Source organism: Podarcis liolepis (genome assembly GCF_965112155.1).
Source record: "Podarcis liolepis genome assembly, chromosome: 6".
NCBI classification, from domain to species: Eukaryota; Metazoa; Chordata; class Lepidosauria; order Squamata; family Lacertidae; genus Podarcis; species Podarcis liolepis.
In genome coordinates, this window is record NC_139559.1 from 63,455,734 (window position 1) to 63,473,539 (window position 17,806).

General features: G+C 41.9%; 1 protein-coding gene and 1 long non-coding RNA gene across 22 annotated transcripts in view; one reads left to right on the forward strand and one right to left on the reverse strand.

Moving 5' to 3' along the window:
- Nucleotides 1–17,806, forward strand: part of LRRC7 (leucine rich repeat containing 7) — a 197,191-nt gene that overhangs the window by 41,215 nt on the left and 138,170 nt on the right. The window lies entirely within an intron of this gene.
- LOC310710113 overlaps nt 1–17,806 on the reverse strand; it is a 61,357-nt gene that overhangs the window by 19,628 nt on the left and 23,923 nt on the right. The window contains exon 3 of one of the 2 annotated variants that reach the window (XR_014527812.1): nt 2,723–2,786. The exons of the other annotated variant lie outside the window; for it this stretch is intronic. This is a non-coding gene — a long non-coding RNA (uncharacterized lncRNA). The remainder of the gene's footprint in view (nt 1–2,722; nt 2,787–17,806) is intronic. 2 annotated transcript variants of the gene reach the window in all.

The window sequence follows — 17,806 nt, forward strand, 5'->3', positions numbered from 1 at the left end:
GGTATTTGTGTTGCGTTTTCTGAATGAAATATTTCACACTTATGCTATTTAGATATTATTAAAGACTGCTGTATGTTGTATGAATGACTGTTTAAATTGTACATTAATTTTGTTTTGAAGCATGAGCACTTTAATATCTGTCATAATTTGGAATTTAAAATATTAGAAATCTAACATTCATTTGTGCTAGGTGACTAATTTCTTTTCTACCATAAAATTGAGCTGCAAATGAAAAGAAATTTTACATATACTGTACCTCTTCTTGCCTTAGAAACATAGGAAGCTACCTTAATTCAAGTTAGGCCCATCAGTCCATCTACCGTAATTCAGTATCATCTAAATTATGTGGTAGCAGCTCTCCAGGGTTTCAGACGGGGTCTCTTCCAGTCCTTTCTGGAGGTGCCAGCGATTGAAACTGGGACCTTCTGCATGGAAGACAGATGCTCTAGCACTGAGCTATGGTCCTTCTTTAGAGAATAGGACCTCTTGGAACATTTCCTCAATGTCTTGCATCATTATCCTGTTCTCAGAAGTAAGTCCTATTGAGTTCATTGAGAACTACTCCCAAATAAATGGATAAAAGACTGATGCCTTAGACTATTAGGCTATTCAGTTTTATTTATGCTGAATATGTAGTCCTTGCCTATTTTGTTTCCTCAGTTTGCTGAGCTAAAAAAATTCCACCATAGATGCTATACAAGTACAATAACATTTTTTGCAGACTTGGAAAAAAATAGTTTTGAGCACTGTTTACCTCTTTGGTCCTATAAAAAGTCTAAAAGAAAAATGTGATGAAAAATTCAACACCTTAGGCACTTTAAATAAACATCTGAAATTTTCAAAATAAACATGTCAGACATTCATTCATTCTCTAAGAAAACCAGATATATCTTTATTCCACTTCACTAGTTAACCCCTACTTAGTTCTTTGAAGCAAGATGTTTATGTCTGCAACCAAAGCAGAATATTTTGTTCGGGGTCCAAAGTAGCCATTCATTTACCTCAAGACAAGATTTCTATAGAACATTAATTTTACTACATCAGACATTGCTCCTAGAACAGAATCATCATACAAGAGAAGCTGAAAGAATGACACAGAATCCAGCCACAAGAAAGGCAATTTAGATGGGTATCCAACTTGGATGATCATACCAGTCTCAAATGAATAAATGAATAATTAATATAAAATGTAAAGTTAGCCCTGTGGTGACAGAAGGTGGAGCACACAGAGCAAACCCTGATATCTTTGCCTGTCTGTGTTGCTCTCTCGTTCCCACTGGCCATTGGCCCTGTGTTGGTGTGAGAAAGCCAACTGGAGCAGGCCTCCCCTTGTTTTTTCTTTCCCCAGGTCAGATGCAAATGAGCCATATTGAATGCCAGTGGAAACATGCTTAGGCTCATGTTTAGCATAATAAGCATGTCATTCACTTGTATAGCTGATCCATGGCACATATTGAAAAGGGTAGCTTTTTCTGCTCAAGGATTATTTCTGAGGAGTGGTTTAGAAAAGTCAACTCAGGTTGATGTGATGGGAAGTGCAAAGTTTGAAAGATATGTTGAGTGACTTTATTCCTTTGTTCAACTGAAACTAGGGTTTATTTTCTGCTGTTTGTCTCAAGCAGAGAATCCTTCAAGTGGTTAAATGTCTGGTAGAATTTCTCTTTCTACCCCCTGTCTCCTTTAACTGATCTTCAGGGAATGAGATCTGAACTACCAGCCTCAAGTCACACTTCTGAGTGGAAGAGTCCTTGGCATCTATAGTGTTTGCTGGACCCATCATAATCCTTTCTTTCAATATTTGTTAAAATATAGTTCTAAAAGAGTAATGCATGACCACATGCTTCTGAAGAGGGTGCATGGGTGACCTAAATTCTTTGGGCAATACTAATGTGTTCCCCAATATACCCTCCCTCCTGCTTTTTACATTTTGAGTTATTTGTATGGAATTAAAAATTGCTTTCAACACTGAAATGATTCTGATTTAATTCACTCAGTTCATATGATCACACCTCATTTCATTGGGATAGAGTTCACTTTGCCTATGCTCAAAACAGAAGAATCCTTCTGCATAGGGAAGATAAAGTTAATTAATTCAGTCATTCAACCGTACCATTGCTAGGTTGCAGATGTGGCAAATGCAGAAAAGCATTTAAAAATATCTACTGCATAAACTTGATATAGAACACTAATGATCTCACACCCAAGTCTTTCCTACCCTTAAAATTAGAAGCCTGGATGTTCTGTTTAAATAAATAATTGCCTGAAAAATTATACTTTCCCATTTGTCCTCTGCTATAATTGATGTCAACCTACAAATTAAGTGCCCATTAAGTAAATTGAATAAAAACCAATACTATGGAACTACTTTATGCTTTTCCTTTTCTTCTGGAATTAGCAGAGTAGTAAAACGGCATGGAGCAGAGGAAGTAGGTAATGCTAAAACTTAAAGAAATTCCAGGTTTGTTGTTGCATGTTTTAAAAGCATGGGGCGACCTATCATGATGTATTAGGGCATTTATTTGTACCACAATTTGTATGGCTCAGATGAATTATTGAATGGTGGGGAACACAATATTTTTGAAGTAGCAAAATGGGAACCAAGCAAGAAGAACAATTTCTTTTTATCCTAGTGCCCCATCTGCCAAAGCTAAGCAATAATAAAGGAACTGGCTTTAATTGTTTCCATATAGTGAAGGTAGACAACATTGCCTCTGACACTTACGGAAGGAAGCATGGCACTCTGGAAACTTCAGATTTGGCCAAAACTCAAGGATTTCCAAAGCAACCTGTTTTGAGAGGCATGGGAAAGAAGCATAGGGAATGAACTTTCCCTGCTCTCCCATTTCCTGTTTGCTGCAGCTACAGATCTTGGAGTGTATTTCTATAAAAACCATAGAAAGTAGGGGATGTGCCACATTTTCACCCAATAGTCATGCTCAGATAAATTCCTTATAGTTGCCAGGCTCACTGACTGACTACCCCAGATTACTTTCAATTCTGTCAAGCTAGAAACCTGGCAGCTAATATTAATATGCAGCCTAGTGTAATATCACGTGTCCTCAGAAAATGAAGAGTTGGCTAGGGCCTGGAGGTTGTGGAGGCTATCGACAGAGAAGATACAATTATTTTAAGAGCTATATGTATGTGTGTCTGTGTGAGAGAGAGAGGGGTGGGGTGGGGTGGGGAGGAGGACTGTGGAGCACTGAAGCAATTAAAATCTCATAGACTAAGAAATTCCTTGTGCCTGCATAATTTATAGGGTAGCTCAGCACATGGATCTAGCTTTTCGTATAATTCTACAGATTGTGATTTCATGCATCACATTTTATGGCCATATCCATCAATCTTTTATGTAGTCAAGCAAGAGGATGCAAGACAGACAGACTTCACATCCAGTCTTCCAAACTACCCTACCTCCTGTAGGTTCTCCCTGTTTTAGAATAGTTTCATCATGTGTTTGTTTTTTCTTAGGGAAATTGCTATTACAATTCTATCGACTGTTTAATAGGTCAAACTGCCATACCCACCGCAACTTGCTTGCAGTTTTGGAGAGAAATAAACTTATCTGAATTTAAGTTAATTGATCACCTGTAATATCTGATGAAAGTCTCATTTGTATTTGTTTTTTATAAGAAAACCCTTTAGTATATATTTATTTTAATACAATTTTAGATGTGATTTACAGAAAATAACTGAATTCTACTGACATTAGTTCTGGCATTGGTGAAGGGGTAGGGGCATGTGTTAATGCTGCAGGGGTGGGAACTTCTAGAGGGAATGGCCAGTGCTGACTGACTTTCTGTCTCAATGGCTGTGCCATGGATATAGCTCTTCTTTTCTGAATGACATATATGAAATAGAAGCAATATGCATCTTCAAGTGCGGTTCAGAATCCTGGGCTCTTTAAGTTGACAGCTGTTAAGTGGTTTATGAAGTGAGATACCTAGTTATCTGCTGTGTTTGAGTCTCTGTGGAAACTAATCAGGGAGCAAATTACAGGTCAACCTTTCTCCCCCAGATACGTAAGCTTTCAGTAGGCTCTTTCAAATGGCCTGTTTATTGAGTTCACAAACCTTATGCAGGGGTGTTTGCTTGCTACTGAGTACTGAACATTCTGATTTGTTTCTGGGGTAGTTATGACAATGAGCAGTCGTCCTGATTGTTTATGTAGTGGTTGTACATCTTCCCATCAATAATTATCCCATAGTTTTTAGTGCATTTCCCTGTCATTTTTCTAACTGCAAGAAGTCCATTTGTTGCATCGGGTGACTTTAATCCACTTTAATTGCACAAAGCTAAATTTATAGTATGCATTTGAATCCCTCCCAGAAAACCTGATAGTGTTGAGATGCCCAAGATTTCACAGGTTTAGCGTGTAAATCCAGTTGTCAAATCATACTGTTCAGATATGACCATCACATTTCCCTCCATATGTTTTCTAACAGCTCTCTTCAAAAATGTTAACCCCCCTTTTGTTTTGCAGCTGTCCTTTCAACAATAGTCTCCAAATCCAAAATGTAGCCTCACACTTCAAGCCACATGGAATGTAAAATGTTGCATGACTAGATAGCACAAAGGTGATATGCCAGAGAGGTTTAAAATATTAAGGTGTTCATAAATGCTTTTAAATAAATAAATACTTCATTGGGGAACACTGTTCAGCACCATATGATTTCTGTCTCTATATATATCTATTTCCTTTAGACAATAACATAAACTAAAAGGTGAACAGTAAGAAAAAGCAAGGGGAGAGGGGGCAGGTAAGGTGTGTGTGGGTCTGACACCCTGTCTAGTCAAACTAAATAACCCTTTGTGTATCTAGGAATTTCATCAAGCAGGATTTTGTATATATACCCCTAAATGCTAACCAAATACCCATGTAATCCAAATATCATGTTACAGTGCGTTATGTTAAAGCTAAGCCAAAATATAGCTCACAAGAAACTTGTAGCATCTACAATTATTCTTTTCTTTCCCATCCCGCCCCCAAACCAAATATACCTTAAATTCATTTCTTTTGTGGCTGTTCACAGCTCTATTAATTAGCACTTTTTTGTTCTCGCTTGCTGTGCTGGAAGATAGCTAGATTCATTTGGTTTCCTTGGCAATATAGAGATGCTGCTTGTTCAGTAAGACTGGAGGAGTTACCCTGTTGCCTAGCATCCAGGTGGTTCTTCCTATCTTTTGGTGCTGAGCTGCAACAGAGTGCTAGAAGACTGGTAAGTGCCCTTGTATTGTTTAGGTCAGTGTTTCCCAACCTTTTTTGGGCAAAGGCACACTTGTTTCATGAAAAAAATCTCGAGGCACACCACCATTACAGCCCCGTGACGTCAGCGTGCAGCGTCACGCCGGGAGGGACATGAATTGCTAGCAAATTACATAATCACCTCCTTGAGGGCTGGCTCATCTTCTCCGAAGGCAGAACCCCATTAATTAACAGCACAGACTCACACCATAGCCAAGACGAGGGGGGAAAACCTCAGTCATGCACAGTCATGCACATGTGGGGGCTAAATGAGGACGAAGACCGGGCAGAGAGCAGGGTTCAAATCACCCCACCTGGCCAGGACAATCCCTGGGTGCTCCCTTGGGCCACTCGCCTGACCCACCTCGCAGGGCTGTTGTTGCGAGGATAACACGGGGAGAACCACGCGCGCCCCCAGGAGCTCCTTGGAGGAGAAAGCGGGCGATGAATGCAATGCATGAAATATATGAGAGGCGACCAGGTTTTGCAGGTGAGGGGCCCCTGCCAGCCTCCGCTTCCAACACCCGGCGCAACGACGCTGAAGTTTCCCCCCGGGCTCGGCTCGGGGAGCAGCGCTGCTCCCCCCCGGCTCCCCTTCGCCCTCCCGGCTCTCTCTGCTGCCCACTGGGGACCCCCCTCACCTGCCAAGTCCGGAGCGCCGGTGGAAGTTGCATGCATGCATGCAGGGCGCCGCGTTGCCATTGCATTGCACTGCACTCCATGCAACGCCTGCACGCATGCATTGCCTTGCACGCCCGCCAAGGGGTCTCCCCGCGGTCCGATGCGTCCCCTCTGGCGCGGATGCAGCATTGCAAAAATAAACCCCCCCTGACGCAGCCCTACCTGGGGGGCAGCCTCCGCCGCTCCGCCTCCGCGGGGATCCCCGGGCTCCATCCTGCCGCCCAATCTCCGCGGGGGCGCAGGCAGGCTGCGCGGGGTCTGCGCGGAAGAGCCCCTGCCCGCCCGGCCGCCGCCGCTGCGCTCATTACATGGCCGGGAGAAGAGCGCTTCAAACAAAACGCCCGGCCCGCCAGGCCACGCTGGGAAACGTAGTTCGCGCACCCCGCGCGGGCGCGGAGCCCAAGGGCGAGGGGACTACGGATCCCGGCAGCCCCCGCGCCGGGGGCGGAGGCCGGCTGCAGGGATGGAGGGACGGGTGGGCGAGCGAGTGAGTGAGTGGCAGCCGCCAAGCCTTGGCCGAGAGCCAGGAAGGGCCTCCCCGGAGGAGGAGGAGGAGGAGGAGGGAGGCGCAGAGCGGGAGGGAGGGAGGGAACCCCAGGGGTCATCTAGTGACGGCGCCCCAATCAAAAATTTGACTTTAAAAAAAAAATCTTTCGAATTTTTCAATTTTTCCCGCGGCACACCAGGCAACATCTCGCGGCACACTAGTGTGCCGCGGAACAGTGGTTGGGAAACACTGGTTTAGGTTACCGAAGAACTCTCCTTGCAATCTGGCACAGTACTGGAAGATAGGAAGGTACTGCTTATACTATGAGCCCATTTTTTTGTCCTCCTTGGGAGCACTGATAAAAAGCTTTCTTCACATCCTGCAAACAAGGTTGCAGAGTTAGTAGGTTTGTTTCAACTCAGCTCTGTTTTATTTCTAATGTAAACATTGCTTATGTATCATTGTGTCAGCGTAAGTTACAGTAAATGGATATTATGAGTCTAACCAAACAAGCCTCTGAATAGCACTTGCTGTGAATCATAGATGGGGAGAGTGTTGTTGTGCTCAGGTCCCTCTTGTGCTTACTACAGGAATTTGGTTGATCACTGTGAGAAGAGGATGCTGGACTAGACAGGTCATTGGCCTGATCCAGAAGGCTGATCTTATATTATGTTTCAGTGGAAATGGTGTTATGGGGTGTTAGGGGGAGGGGTAGTACCTCTGGTGGGAGACATGTCATGCTCCTTTTGGGGGTGGTTTGTCCACGTTTGGTTCCCACCCTGTACAGTAGTACCTCTGGTTATGTATTTAATTCATTCTGGAGGTCTGTTCTTAACCTGAAGCACCACTTTAGCTAATGGGGCCTCCCATTGCTGCCGCACTGCCACCGCACGATTTCTGTTCTCATTCTGAAGCAAAGTTATTAACCCAAGGTACTATTTGTGGGTTAGCGGAGTCTGTAATCTGAAGTGTATGTAACCTGAAGTGTATGTAACCTGAAGCGTATGTAACCCGAGGTACCACTGTACTCAGCTCTCTCACCTGTGGCTCTTAGTAGCTGTCAGAAGTGCCCACACCCTGGGAAACAACTTTGACTGGCCAAATAAACCAGATGAGGGTAGCCGAAGGGTTTCAAATCCTCAGTGAGTTAGGGACTTGCCCTGCATGTGAAGACACTGAGCACATGTGTAAATTACCCTGAACATTCGGAAGAGGCTCTTTCTTAACAGTAGACTCCTTTATATGGTGTCATGAACTAATTTTAAAACTTTCCAGTTCCACACGGGGCTGCTGTAATAGGAGGCTGCAGAATCTCATAAACTCATTTTGTCTTATTTTAAAAATGTGAGCAATTTCTTTTTTATATGCAGCATATAATGTAGAAAAACAATTAAATGTGGCAGAAGTTGCATTTTCTACTGTAGGTTTTTCTCTTTATTTTAACTTTTGTTTTTCCTCTTGGTCTGTCCCCCCCCCCCCCCATGTTCTATTCAAAGTTAGCATATATTGAATCAGTAGAATGGCAATATCTAATAAGCAGCCACTTTAGCTATAATAAATAGTTTGTGGTAAATTGTTCCATATTTTTAAACAAATAAATAAGCTAGTTTTGAAAGTAGAAAACAAAGGCTTCCCACTTTTCCATGCTTCCCACTTTCTTGCAAGTTATTTACAGCCTTTGCCAAGTGCAATTTTTATTGAACCTGTCCTACAAATTGCAAATAAATATTATTACTAATTGGTGTGAAGCTTATGCATAGATTTGGAAAGCTAGCAACGAAGAGAGGCCTAAATCGTAAAGCAAAATACTGGAACATCTCAAGCTGAAAGACTAATATTTGGAAATGGATATGCCAATATTTTTTTCATCTGCAATTTTCATTGAATTATGCCCAGGGTTGCTGAATTATTTTTATGTAAACGTGTACCTGGAACCTAACATTTGTTTATTTGCTTACAATACCGTATAATACCATATTTTGATTTTGTGCTGGAGTAGAAGTCAATTTACCCTTTCTGGAACTCCTGATGTTTCAGCAAGTCTGGAGGTTATGTTTTTTGGTTATGTTTTACACTCATATAACATTTGAGTAGAAATCATACACAATGCTGTTAGCTGTTTTTGTGCACAAACGTGTGTGCATATTGGTCTGTGTCCCTTTTGGAAACAGGGTCCTGCCCTTTTTCTTTCTGCTACATTAGAAAGACATGCATTAAAATTTATGAATGCACTCCTGACTTGGTGAGAGATGCATGCATTTTATGCTTATGTAGCTGTACCCAAATATAAAGAGTTGTGACTAACAAAGTTCTACTCAGACTAGACCCACTGAAATGCATGGCCTTACATTGGTCATGTCCATTAACTTCAATGGATCTACTGTGAGTATGGCGAATGCTGGATACAATCTAAAATGCCATGTGTGTGAACTAATCCAGAGTTTATGAATCTGTAGTGTTTGCTGCCAGTGTGAAGTGTGAAGGGTGAAGTTGCTTGTCCAAGTGCTAAGTTAGTCCCATGCTGGGGAGAAGTGATTGACTGAGGTCTTGCCTCTAGTCATGTACCACATGTGTTTGCCCTTTGTCTTTACCACATCAATTGTGGTCATCTCTGAGAATTGGCCTTTTTGAAAAGAGCACAACATGCAAACTAGTTTACATCAATTAGCATCATTGCATTTTATATTTTCTATGCACCATTTTCCAATTATTAATCTAGAAAATTGAGTGGATACAGAAATCAACTTTGCATGCTAATCAACTTTTTATATTTGGGGAAATTAAATACACTTCTACGTTTCCGAGCACAATTCAAAGTGCTGGTGTTGACCTTTAAAGCCCTAAACGGCCTTGGCCCAGTATACCTGAAGGAGCATCTCTACCCCCATTGTTCTGCCAGGACGCTGAGGTCCAGTGCCGAGGGCCTTCTGGCGGTTCCCTCATTGCGAGAAGCAAAGCTACAGGGAACCAGGCAGAGGGCCTTCTTGGTAGTGGCGCCCGCCCTGTGGAACGCCCTTCCATTAGATGTCAAAGCAATAAACAACTACCTGACATTCAGAAGACATCTTAAGGCAGCCCTGTTCAGGGAAGTTTTTAATGTGTGATATTTTAGTGTATTTTTGGTTTCTGTGGAAGCTGCCCAGAGTGGCTGGGGAAGCCCGGCCAGATGGGCAGGGTACAAATAAAAAATTATTATTATTATTATTATTATTATTATTATTATTATTATTATTACTACTACTACTACTACTACTACTACTACTACTATTACTACTACTACATGTGGGAGAGCTGCCTAAAGGGAAGCTCCTATAATTTTTAAAAAAATGATTTCTGGAATTGCAGGTCTGTTTTTATCAGTATAGATAATATATTTTCTAATGCAGAGCTTCAGAAAGGGAAGAGGAGCTGATATAGAACAAAAATAGAAAAAGTTCTACTAAAACCTTGGAAGGAAAATAGGTATAGAAAGGAACTAAGCATAGGATGACTAAACACCTTTGTTGTGTACTTGATCCCCTGCAATAGATAATAGTACTTTAAGACCCTCCAGGCATTTTACTGCCATTGAAATGCAGTTAATATTTCTGGGAAATTCTGCAGTCCTCATGCTAAAGTCAAACTGACTGGTATAATAGGAAAGGCCAGCCCCAATCAGCCTCCACAGCAGGTTGATGATTGGGGTTGCATGCAAATAAGGGACTTTGTAATTTCCATAAAAGAATGAGATGATGCTATAGTGGCCAGAAATCACTTTTTCAATTTATTCCAAGATTGCTGCAAAGATTAAGTGTGACTAGGAAAAAATAGTAGAATGTTAGTACATGGAATGTAGGGAGATTAGAATGTATATTCTTCAGACCAGATTGCACAGGACTACAGAGATCCAAGTCAGGATACCAAAACTGTACTATAGTAATAATCATGCAGATAATGGCGTAATTTGTAATTGCTTTCATGAAAGTTTGCATTTTGACAGTATGTCATATCATATCTCTCAAGAACTGTGTTTTTACATGCAAAATCAAGAGTCTGCTTTAGGCCCGAGTAGTTAAAATCATCCATGCACAGTTGTAGAAGAGAGGGCCAGAATTTCCCTAACCCATAAAATTAAACCCTATTGGAATATTTTCTTCACTTTTATATGCTTTTATGTGTTTTTCTATTACTGCCCTTAGTCTGGATCTGGGTTGCTCAAACAGTGGGCCCGGAACCTACCAGTGGGGCTTGTGCTACTTTGAAGTGTGCCTCAGTGCACAGCCTGTCCAGTGACTCATGACTTGCCTGCTCCACCCGCTACCCATGCCACAGCTAGTTGCACCAGTGCCGGCACCTGCAACTCCTTGCATGCTGAGTAAAGATGACTGGCAGACAGAGGGAAGCAGGGAGGGAGAGAGGAAGGTTCCTCTGCTCAGTTGGGCAAGTGACATAGGATGTGTTGGGGGGGACAGAAAATGCTATTAAAAAGTCAATATTCATTATCAAAGTACACAAACTCCAATAGAAAGGAAGGGAAGAGGAAAGGTGTGATAAGATGAAGCAGACAATGTAAGAGAACCAGCTAGAAAATATGAAATAAACCATCAGTTTTGGGTGGGTAGGTGGGCTAAGGTACAAGTTGAATGTGTAAGGGGAAGTGGGAGAAGAAATTATAGGAGATGGGTAAAAAGTGCTTTGAGAGGCATGTGTGGGTGGGAAGAGAAACTATAAAAGAAAAAGCCTTTTCTAGTAAGAAAATTCGGCATGAAATGTGGAAATATCTCCAGAACAAATGTCTGTACTTATGTTCAGGAAAGCTGAGCTTTGGAACTCTGTGCTGCAAGGAAAATGCTGTGGCAATTAATTTAGCTATTTCCAAAGATGAATCTTGGATACCAGTAGAAAATTCTGTCAGTAACTTGAAGCTGATTATGCTAGACTCCACCTCCATCTCCCACCATTTTCTGCCCCTGCACAACACGTTTATGACTGGTGGGTCTTAATAATTTTCTGGTAGGCCCTAATGGTAGAAAATGTGAGAACTCTTGATGCAGATGTTAATGACCAAAATCAAGATCTTGTGCCAACTGCTCAATATTCTTAGTGGAAAGGTTACATAAAGTAATATGTTTGAATGTTGAATGCTGGATAAGTGTTTAATAGTAATTGTATTTGTATTTGCTTTAAAAAATGAATGTTCAGATCTGGATTAGTTTAAATTATCTTGCATTAGAATATCAATCTGAGTGTGCTACAAATAATGAAGTGCAGTTTTCTTTTGCTGGATATCTGCTTCTAATAGTTATAATGGTTAATGGTTATCTGTGTAATTTAAAAATGTCTTTTCCAATCTAAAAGTGCTTTGTATTATCAATGGAACTTTCATATTGCTGACCTCAGCAGCATGAACACAGTTTTCTTTTATTAAGCTCTTGCTGAGCTGATCAACATGTCAGAAATAATAATAATAATAATAATAATAATAATAATAATAATAATAATAATAATAAATAATTTTATTTATATCCTGCCCTCCCCAGCCGAAGCCGGGCTCAGAGCAGCTAACAACAATAAGACAGTACAAAAGTACAGCACAAACAACACTCTAAAATCACTCATTATAAAATTAATTAATTCAAGCCACCGGCAACCATTGGGCCAGAGCTCCGCGAAGATTGCCGAGGGAGGGAGTCAGGCTGTGCCCTGGCCAAAGGCCTGGTGGAACAGCTCTGTCTTGCAGGCCCTGCAGAAAGATGTCAAGTCCCGCAGGGCCCTAGTCTCTTGTGACAGAGTGTTCCACCAGATTGGAGTCACAGCCTAAAAAGCCCTGGCTCTAGTTGAGGCCATACTAACTTCTCTGTGGCCTGGGACCTTCAAGATGTTTTTATTTGAAGACCATAAGTTTCTCTGTGGGGCATACCAGGAGAGGCGGTCCCGTAGGTACGAGGGTCCTAGGCCGTATAGGGCTTTAAAGGTTAAAACCAGCACCTTAAACCTGATCCTGTACTCCACTGGGAGCCAGTGCAGCTGGTATAGCACCGGGTGAATGTGATCTCGCAGCGAAGACCCCGTAAGGAGTCTTGATGCAGCATTCTGCACCCGCTGGAGTTTCTGGGTCAGCCTCAAGGGCAGCCCCACGTAGAATGAGTTACAATAATCCAGTCTGGAGGTGACCATCGCGAGGATCACAGTGGCTAGGTCAGGGCAAGAGAGGTAAGGAACCAACTGCTTAGCTTGGCGGAGATGGAAAAATGCCGCCTTTGTTATAGCTGCAATCTGCACCTCCATGGAAAGGGAGGTGTCGAAGATTACACCCAAACTCTTAACAGACGGTGCTGGCACTAATTGTGCCCCCGCAAGAGATGGGAGTTGCCGCCCCAATCCCATATCGTCCCGTCCCAGCCACAGGACCTCTGTCTTCGAAGGATTTAGCTTCATCCGGCTCCCACGTAACCATCCAGCCCGAGCTTCCAAACATCTGGTCAGTGTGTCTGCGGCCGAGTTGGGATGGCCATCCATCAACAGATAGAGTTGGGTGTCATCGGCATACTGATGGCAACCCAGCCCAAAACTCCGGACAAGCTGGGTGAGGGGGCGCATAAAGATGTTGAAAAGCATCGGGGAGAGTATCGCAACCTGAGGTACTCCACACACCAAGGAGTGGCGCGATGACAATTCCCCCCCAAGCGCCACCCTCTGTCCCCGACCAGAGAGAAACGAGCGCAGCCATTGAAGGACTGTGCCCTGGATCCCCACGTCGGCAAGGCGGTGGTCCAGAAGTTCGTGATTGACCATGTTGAAAGCTGCTGACAGATCTAGAAGAATCAGCAGCCCCGACCCGCCTCGATCCAGCTGTCTATGAAGATCATCTGTTAGGGCAACCAGAGCCGTCTCGGTCCCATGACCAGCGCGGAAGCTGGACTGGAATGGATCCAGAGCCGATGTTTCATCCAGAAACCCACCAAGCTGTTCAGCAACTGCTCTCTCAATCACCTTACCCAGGAACGGAAGATTCGAAACCTGGCGGTAATTGGATAGATCTAAAGGATCTAATGATACAGAGGAAACTGTGGCCAAAACCACTGTAAAAAAGTTGAATGGTTAATAAAATCCCGTTAGTGCAATAGCATGAAATCTGCATTTGTTTAAAAACTACATAGTAGTTGTAGATTTGTTTTTTGCTCAGTTAATGTGTACATTATTATAGTGCTTTTCAAACTGTGCACTAGGTTCATTGGGACCTATATGGGAGGAGAGGGATCCCCATAGTGAGGGTATGATTAATAGCACAACACATCTCTAAAATACAGATTTTCCATTGTTTTTTATTCCCTCCTGGGAATTTGTTATGTGCTTGTGTAGAGAAACAGTGAGTTCTTACCAACCTGGGAGGCACGCTGTGTGCACATTATCTGTGTCCTAGAAGACAGCACAGGGTGTTCTGCAGTACTCTGGTGCTATAGAAAGAAATATGTCGGTTTCACAAGAAGCAGGCTAATGTGGAAGGGTTTCTTGAAAGCAGAAGATCTGAAAAATACTGTGTGGCATCGCATATAATCCAGATCACAAAGGTCTGTATGTTCACCGTCAGTATGCCCAGGAATTAATGCCGAGTTTTGAAGGTCCCAGCTTAGGTATTAGGGTTCAGAGCGCCCCCTGTCCATTGCTAATTTTGATCTGAAGGGCTGTTGCCACACTATTTTTAGCCAACATGAAACTGGGGTTAGTTGCATTAGGGAGAGGAGTATGGTTAACACCAGCTTCATGTGTTTGCTTCAGATGACCCTCAAATTAGGAAACATTAAATAATAAAATGTACCTACAGTGGTACCTCGTGTTATGTATCATCCCCCTTATGAATGCTGCGGGTTACGTGCTCCGCTAACCCAGAAGTAGATGCCCCTTGTTGCGATCTTTGCCCCGGGATGTGAGCGGAAGTTGCGCTCTGGCGGCGTGGCAGCAACGGGAGGTGCCGTTAGAAAAAGTGTGCCTCATGTTACGAGCGGTTTCCTGTTATGAACGGACCTCTGGAATGGATTAAGCACATAGCACGAGGTACCACTGTACTTACATTTGTGAGGATATTCTTATTTTACTTCTGATAATGATTTCCCCCCCAGTCAAGTACACTCTAGAAGAGGACGTAAAGATTTGCTTCTATACATGTGGATCAGGTTGAAAAGGGACAGCCGTTACTTTATAAAATTTGTGGAAATTATATTAAGAAATTTCAGCATGATAAGTCACTCTGAGCTTCTGTGGTTTTTCTGTTACTGTGTCTAGCTTCTGTGGTTTTATTGCAGGATCAAATTAGTAGTATATTAAGAAATATCATACAGTGATGTTTTAATGAAAATATAATTGTTGAATGAAACTTTCATTTCTCTGTCTAATTTCTTGGTGTGTGAGGCTAATCATAAGTGCCCCTATGTACTGAAAACCCAGTTGAGTAATATTCCATTGTTTTGTTCAGATTATTTTCAATATCAGGGCATTCTGTTCTGCTGAGTACATTGTAATTATTCTGCTATAATGATACTCCGTTTGGAAACTAATGACATCTTTTCACAACAACATTTTGGACTGTAGTGCATATAAATGTTGACAATCTGATATGAAGAAAAAATCAAGAATGTGAGCTTCCAATTACAATATAGCTTAAAGCCGTGCCATTATCATCTGGTCTTTGCAGTTCCTCCCCCCAATATCGGAGCAAGAAGGAAAAATGTAATGATGACCTTCCCCCACAAAAAAATCCTTTGTAGACACCATAGTAGTGACCTCTGCTACTAGGATCCAGAGGGTAGCAACACAAGAATGGGCCCTCTCTGTGGTGGCTCCCTATTTGTGGAATGCTCTTCCCAGGGAGGCTCGCCTAGTTTCATTCATTACATATCTTTAGGCACCAGGTGAAAATCTTCAGCCAGGCCTTTGACTGATTAAACAATCTATGGCCTTGTAAATGTTTTTGTGGAAGGGGATTACTGGTGGTGTTATGCTATGCCATGTGTTTTGTGTGTTCATTTTGTATTTTTATGTTGTAAACTACCCAGTTGTCTTCAGATGAAAGGGCTGTACTTAACCTTAATAAATAATAGTAGTAATATTAATAATCTTTGCTTTTATACTCTTTTCATTCTCTACTACAAGATTAGATATTCCATAGGCACTGAAAATACATTTCAACACAATTTCTATTCACTACAACTTTTTTAAAACTTTCTAACATTTTGGGTGGGTGGCAGATTTCAAAATCTCCACTGCTCTGTGATTCCTAATGGTAGTCCATATGCTTTGGCAGACATGTAATCAACCATGTAATTGTCTACTGTTCCATTTATCTAAAGCATGTATCTCCATAAATCCTGTAAGGTTGTGCATTACGCTAGTATCCATGTGGCCATGAATGTTTGAAGAGCAACTTGAGGTGGATATTTTTGCAGCCATTAATCTCATGGAAGCTTCTGAAATGTTTTTTTGTTTCACCTCCTTAAAAACGCTCCTAGGTGGTATCCTACTCCTAGGGCTTACGGACACTTCCTTTTCCTCTGCTCTTTCCAGGCACAGTCCACACTTTAAGGCTAAGGTGACGTTGGTAGGAGGGGGTGGCCGCCTCCCGGCGCGAAGCCTGGGGAGGGCAGGCCGGTTCTTGCATGCAAAAGCACCACTGCCATCCTGCCGCCAGTATGGACCCCAGTATGGGCCCCCCCAATATTTTTTATAAGTCAGCGCCCCTGGCTTTTCATGTTACAAAACTTGCTTTTCTATTAATAAAACTTTTCCTTGTCATTTTCACCAGAAAAGGTGCAAGTGTGCAGGCTTAACCCTTTCTCTACCCACCACTTTTGCTGTAACTACCCACTGCTTTCCCTCACAATAGAATTCAAGAAGTGTGTTTGCTCTTGAAAAGGGTCAAAAAAGTAATTTGGGGTAGAATATGCTGTTAGATGATGTGATACCAATATAATATATAGCTGATGGCTGCTAGCAATTAGAAAAGGAAAGATCTACTGAAAAATGCAGTTAAAAACAATGTAAATAGTTGACAATAGCTCACAATGTACCAAGTAACTGCTGGACAGAATAATGTTATATGGATGTTTGGTGATCATTTCATTTATTAATTCTATAGGTACACATTCAAAAACAGTTTCTTGATGGCAGGCTCAAAATTCCTTTTGAAGGCCCGTTGTTCCATTGTTTTTCTAGAGCCTGGAGCCCCATGACTACTTTGAATGAAAAGTAGAGAGAATTTCTTGAAAAGCAGCAGGAACAAAGGAAATGTTTCTACATAGTTGTTATTTTCCTCTATTCTTTTATTTTACATCCATTTTGTTTCTGTTTAAGCCATCTAATTGTGTTCAGGATTGCAGCTCTTTGAACATCATTTATGTATAGTAGGGGAAAGGACTCACAATAAGTATAGCAAAAATGTATTATACCTGAAACCATCTGTGACACACTATTATCAGGCGTAAAAGAACCTTGGGTTATAGCCAATGGTTTTATGCAGCTGATTATAAGACTTCTGTCAGTGGAACAATGACGGAAGCCATTTTCAGTGAGTTCCCCTTCCCTACTCCTCAATCTGCTCCAGAGGATTGGGAGGAGGACCCTCCAGAGCAAATTTAGGAAGATGGGGAGGGGGGAAATCAGTGGAAAGTGCCTCCCTTTCTATTCTGCTGATGAAAACCTTACCACCAACTGATACATTACTTTTTCAATTGTATACATAGCTTTAAATAATTCTGCAAATGCAGAGATATCTGTAGGGTTAGTAAAATCCAAATTTCAGTTTTGCTACATTCTTACAATTTATTTACCCAACCTTTGGCAGTACATGACACTTATCAAATCTGTATTGAAAATAAAATGCTAATAAGATCTAGTAAAACCTTTTATTATTTTGATGTTGTTTTTACTTGGTTTTGAACAGGAGAGAAAGCTTCCACGTCTCCTGATTAGTGAGAAATAAGGATTAGTTATTTTGCTGCACAAAAGATCCTCTAATTGAAGAGAGATTAGATTTTATTTTAATTAATTTCTTTACAACCAATGGTTTTATGCTAGATTAAACGTGGTCCTTCTAAGAGGATAAGCCTTACAGATAATTATAAAGGCAGAGCAGACACCATGGCATTGTTTACATTTGCTTTTCTACTGTAGATTCTTTTTTCCCTTTAACCCAGAAGAGAAAGAAAGGAGTTCATAATATCGTTTGTATCTCAGCTTTCTAGGCTTTATTAAAAAGGGCAATGTGTATATGCTTAGCACTGAATTAAAGTGTATGGTGGACTGTAAATGTATTTACGGAACCTCCTGCCCAGGCTTGTGCCCGGAAAGGTCACTTTGGTGCTGCTAATGCAGCCGTTTGACTTCACCCCCAGAGGTGCACTCCACGGATGCCAAGAACA